The sequence below is a fragment of the Phoca vitulina genome, unplaced genomic scaffold (assembly GCF_004348235.1).
Source record: "Phoca vitulina isolate PV1807 unplaced genomic scaffold, GSC_HSeal_1.0 scaffold4, whole genome shotgun sequence".
Classification (NCBI taxonomy): domain Eukaryota; kingdom Metazoa; phylum Chordata; class Mammalia; order Carnivora; family Phocidae; genus Phoca; species Phoca vitulina.
Genome location: NW_022589707.1, coordinates 60,766,432 through 60,772,349, shown reverse-complemented (window position 1 = coordinate 60,772,349; position 5,918 = coordinate 60,766,432). Strand labels below are relative to the sequence as shown.

Here is a 5,918-nt window from a genome sequence, read left to right as displayed (position 1 = left end):
CATACTTGTTAGAATGGCTATCATCAAGAAGACAAGAGATAAGTGTTGGCAAGGATGTGGAGAAAAGGGACCACTTGTGCACTACTGCTAGGAATGTAAATTGGTGCAGCCAGTGTAGAAGTTCCCCAAAAATATAAAAAATATGATTCGGCAATTCCACTTCTAGGTATTGCTCCAAAATGAAAACACTAATTCAAAAAGATTTTGTAGTCCTCTTTTCCAGCTGGAACCACGGAGGGTGCAGAAGAGAAAAGAAGGTTCCTGCTGTGCCAGAAACCCTTAAGAAGAAGCGAAGGAATTTCACAGAGTTGAAGATCAAGCGTCTGAGGAAGAAGTTTGCTCAGAAGATGCTTCGAAAGGCAAGAAGGAAGCTTATCTATGAAAAAGCTAAGCATTACCACAAGGAATATAAGCAGATGTATAGAACTGAGATTTGAATGGCGAGGATGGCAAGAAAAGCTGACAACTTCCATGTACCTGGGGAACCCAAATTGGCATTTGTCATCAGGATCCGAGGTATCAATGGTGTGAGCCCAAAGGTATCAATGGTGTTGCAGCTTCTTCGCCTTCGCCAGATCTTCAATGGCACCTTTGTTAAGCTCAACAAGGCTTCAGTTAACATGCTAAGGATGGTGGAACCGTATATAGCTTGGGGGGACCCAGACCTGAAGTCGGTGAATGAATTGATCTACAAGCGTGGTTATGGCAAAACCAACAAGAAGGGAATTGCCCTGACAGATAACACATTGATTGCCCGATCTCTTGATAAATATGGCATCATCTGCATGGAGGATCTGATATAGATCATACTGTTGGAAAATGTTTCAAAGAAGCAAACAACTTTTTATGGCCCTTCAAATTATCTTCTCCATGAGGGGGAATGAAGAAAAAGACCACCCATTTTGTAGAAGGTGGAGATGCTGGTAACAGGGAAGACCAGATCAATAGGCTTATTAGGAGGATGAACTAAAGTATCTACCATGATTATTTTTGTAATCTGGTCAGTTAATAAATGACTACTCTCAAAAGGAAAAAAAAAAACACAAAAAGATTTTGTACACTCATGTTCACTGCAGCATTATTTACAATAGCCAGTATATGGAACAACCTAAGTTGGATAAAGGTGAGTGGAATATTATTCAGCCATTAAAAAGAATGAAATCTTGTCATTTCATCCTTTTCATTCTTTTTTTTTCATTCAACATGGATGGACCTCAAGAACATTAATTATTATGCTAAGTGAAATAAGTCAGACAGAGAAAGATAAATACCATATGATCTTCCTTACACATGGAATCTAAAATGAAACAAAGAAAAAATAACCAAGCTCATAGAGGCACAGAATAGGTTGATAGTTGCAAGAGGCAGGGGGATGGGAGTGTGGGAGAAATGGGCGAACTGTTTTGTTTTGTATTTAGTTTAAATAACTTGTGTAAAATTAAAAAAAATAAATAATGATTTGATTTTCAATCACAGTAAGAGTTTAAGGGCTTTAGAAAACACTGTAAGTCTTAGTGATTGTAAACAGCTACTTACAATACAATATTAGTTTTCCAAATTGATAATAATAATAATTAAATTTGACCATAAAAATCATGACTATTTCAGTAGAAAGTGTTGTAGTAAACATAACTTGAAATTTTGTATTTCACAAGAAAAATCTAAATAGTCAAAAAAATAAAAACCACTCAAACAGCTGCAAAGGCTTTGGAGGTTATGTAATTTATGTAACTTCTGTTGGCTTTGTGGTTAAATACACAATTTCAGCTGATTTTTTTTAATTGTAAGGAAAAAAATCCATTTCTGAAGGAAAAAAAAGATTCCAATACAATAAAGTGGCAAAAGCATAGTGTTTTCAGGAAATCATGATGGAAAAATGTCATGTGTAGAGGGGGGTGGGGAAAGGAACTTCAACTTACACCTTGCACCATAGACAAAAATTAACTCAAAATGGAGTCTATAATCTAAAGCTATAAAATGTATGAAGTAAAACCTAAAGCTATAAAATGTATACCAAAAAAAGATTAGTTAAATCCTTTGTATCTTGAGTTAGGCAAAGAATTTTTACATACTTCATCAAAAGCACCATCTGTAGTAGAAAAAAACTGATTAATTGAACTTCATCAAAATGTAAAACTTCTGCTGTCTAAAAGGGCTAATATTATTTGATTTCAGGAATTATTAGAAAGCTATAATAATTAAAATAGCATGTACTTATGTAAAAGTAGACAAATAGATCAATGGGACAGTATAGAGCAAGAGTTTGCAAATTTTTCTTAAAAGGCCATTTATGTGGGGTGCCTGGGTGGTTCAGTCAGTTAAACTGCCGACTTTTGGTTTCGACTCAGGTCATGATCTTAGGGTCCTGGGATTGAGCCCGGAGGAGGGCTCTGCACTCAGTGAGGAGTTTGCTTCAGGATTCTCTCTCTCCCTCTGCCTACCCCCTTGCTCTCTCTCTCTCTCTGTCTCTCTCTCAAATAAATAAATAAATCTTTTAAAAAGGCCATTTATGTTAAATATTTTAGGCTTAGTGGCTAAGAAGCAAAATTGAAGCTTTTATGTACGTATCTACAGAGCCATTTGAAATTAAGCCATTTAAAAATGTAAAAGGTTTTCTTAGCCTACAGACATTAGAAATACAGGTGGCTATTCATATTTGACCCACAGGCCATAATTTGCCAACCCCTAGTATAGAGATTCCAGAAATAAGCCTATATATATATATATATATATATATAAAACTCAGTTGTTTTATATATATATATGAACAACTGAGTTTTTGTTTTTCATTTATTTGTTTGTTTGCTTGTTTGTTTTCCAAAAATCACAAAGGCAATGCAGTGGGGAAAGGATAGCCTTTTTAACGAATTGTGCTGAGACAGTTGGCTATCCCTATGCAAAATCATGAACTTGAATCCACACCTCACTCTTATACAGAAATTAACTCAAAAGAGATCTTAGACTGAAAGGTAAAACTTAAAAATATAAAACTATCAAAAGAAAACATAGGAGAAAATTTTTGTGACCTTAGATTAGGCAAAATTTTCTTAGACAAGACACCAAAAGCACAATCCATTAAAGAACACAGTAATAAATTTGGTTCCATCAAAATAAAAAACTTCTGCTCTTTAAAAAGTAGTTCACACTGGTCAGAATGGCTAAAATTAACAACTCAAGAAACAACAGATGTTGGCAAGGATGTGGGGAAAGGGGAACCCTCTTACACTGCTGGTGGGAATGCAAACTGGTGCAGCCACCTGGAAAACAGTATGGAGATTCCTCAAAAAATTAAAAATAGAACTACCCTACAACCCAGCAATTGTACTGCTAGGTATTTATTTATTCAAAGCATACAAAAATAGTGATTTGAAGGGGCACATGCACCCCAATGTTTATAGTAGCAATGTCCACGACAGCGAAAATATAGAAAGAGCCCAGATGTCCATGGACAGATGAATGGATAAAGAAGATGTGATATATATATAGGAGGAAAACAATTCAAATGACATCACATTTGTTGTTATAAACCAGGTTAGGAGGCCTGAAGAAAGTGGTACTGTATTTTTTAAGTGCTGAAAGAAAAGAATTGCTAACCCAGAATTTTATACCAGGTGAAAATACTCTTTAAATGAAATGAAAATCAAGATATTCTCAGATGAAAGAAAACAGAGAATTTGCCACCAGCGAAGAATGAATGAAAAGAATGGCTAAAGGAATTTCTCTAACTAGAAAGGAATAGATAAAAGAACCTTAAAACCACAAGAAAAAGGGAAGAAAAAGATGGTAAGCAAATGTATGGGTAAATACAATAGGCTTTCCTTCTCCACTTGAGTTTTCTAAATTATGTTTGGTAGTTGAATCAGTAATTATAACACTGATATGTACAGTGTAACAAAATATTTTTTAAATTACATTATAAATGGGAGAGGAAAAAGTAACACAAAAGAAGGTAAGGTTTCTATATTTCACCTGAACTGGTAAAATGATAACACCAGTAGACCATGATGGTTTACATACATAATGTAATGTCTAGAACAACCATTTAAAAAAGTATGCAAAAAAAGATGCACTCAAAAACATAAACTAAATCAAAATGGAATTCCAAAAACTGTTCAATGTATCTAGAGTAAGACAGAGAAAAAATAGAGAAATAAAAGCAAAAGAAGAAAAATGAAATAAAAAAATAAACTTCACACTTTAACCTTAACATATGAATAATTTCATTAAATGTAAATAGTATAAATCTATCAATTGAAAGAGATTGGCAGAGTGGATATTAAAATACAACCTATTATTGTCTGTTTATAAAAAAAAAAAACCTCACTTCAAATATAATGATACTGACTAGTTGAAAGCAAAAATATGGGAGAAGATATATTATGCAAACATTAATCAAAATAAAATAGGAATGGCTATATAATACCAGATAAAGTAGACTTCAGATCAAAGAACATTACCAGAGAGGGAGAGGGGCAGTTATACAGCAGTAAAAGGGTCAATCCACTAAAAAAAGATAGTAATCTTAAAGGGGCATGGGCCAAACAACAGAGCTGAAAATTATGTGAGACAAAATTGGATAGAACTCAAAGGAGAAACAGACAAATCTACAATTATAGTTGGAGACTGTAACACCTCTCTCAACAGCTGATAGAACAAGTAGGCAGAAAATCAACAAGACATAGAACTCAATGACGCCATCAACCAACAGGATCTAGTGGACGTATAAGGAACACTCTTTGCAGCAAAAGCAGAATACACATACTTTTTCAAACGCCCATGGAACATATACCAAGACAGACCATATCCTGGTTCATCAAACAAACCTCATTTATAGAACTAAATATGTACCTTAGAAAATAGAATAGAATTTTAAATCAATAATCTAAGGTCTCACCTTAAGAACTTAGAAAAAAAAAGGAGAAAAATAAATCCAAACAAGCAGAAGAAAGGAAATAATAAAGAGCAGATATTGGTAAAATAAAAAAATAGAGAAAATGAAACAAAAGTAACAACCATTAATATACACAACAACTTGGATGAGTCTCCAGAGAACTACACTGAATGAAAAATGCCCAACTCAAAACTTTACATCATGTATTATTCCATTTATATAACATTGTTGAAATAAATTAATGAGTTTTATTTTAAAAATGAAAAACAGACTAGTTGTCAACAGGGGTTAAGGAGGGGATGTAGGCAGAGGTGAAGTAGGTGTAGATATAAAAGGGCAATATATAGGTTCCTTTTGTTGATGGAAATGTTCTATATTTTGATTGTATCAGTGTCAATATCCTGGTTATTATCTTATACTATGGTTTTGCAAGACATTATATTTGAAAGAAACTGAGTAAAGGACACATAGGATCTTCATCATTTTTTACAATACATGTGAATCTACAATTATGTCAAAATAAAAAGTTGAATTAAAAAGAAATAATCACAATTTCTAAAACTCAATAGTGATTAAACAAATTCCTCAATCAAACATAATGAAAAGATTTGAACATACAGTTCACTAAAGAAGGTAAAAAGTGCATGAAAACACTTTCATCATCATTAGTCATTAGGGATGTACAGATTAAAAGCACAATGAGTGGGGCACCTGGGTTGCTCAGTCAGTTAAGTGTCTGCTTTGGCTCAGGTCATGATCTCAGGGTCCTGGGATTGAGCCCGGAGTCTGGCTCCCTGCTCAGCCGGGAGTTTGCTTCTCCCTCTTCCTCTGCCCCTTCTCACCCCTGCTGCCCCCTTCCCCTCCCCAGCTCGTTCTTGCTCTCTCTCTCAAATAAATAAATAAAATATTTTTTTAAGATTTTATTTATTTATTTGACACAGAGAGAGAGCACAAGTAGGCAGAGCAGCAGGCAGAAGAGGGAGAAGCAGGCTCTCTGCTGAGCAAGGAGCCCAATGTGGGGCTTGAG

At 34.4% G+C, this 5,918-nt stretch overlaps 1 pseudogene; it reads left to right on the top strand.

The window, feature by feature from the left end:
- The first annotated feature begins 284 nt into the window (after positions 1-284).
- On the top strand, positions 285-970 carry LOC116630546 (annotated as a pseudogene).
- The last annotated feature ends 4,948 nt before the right edge of the window (positions 971-5,918 follow it).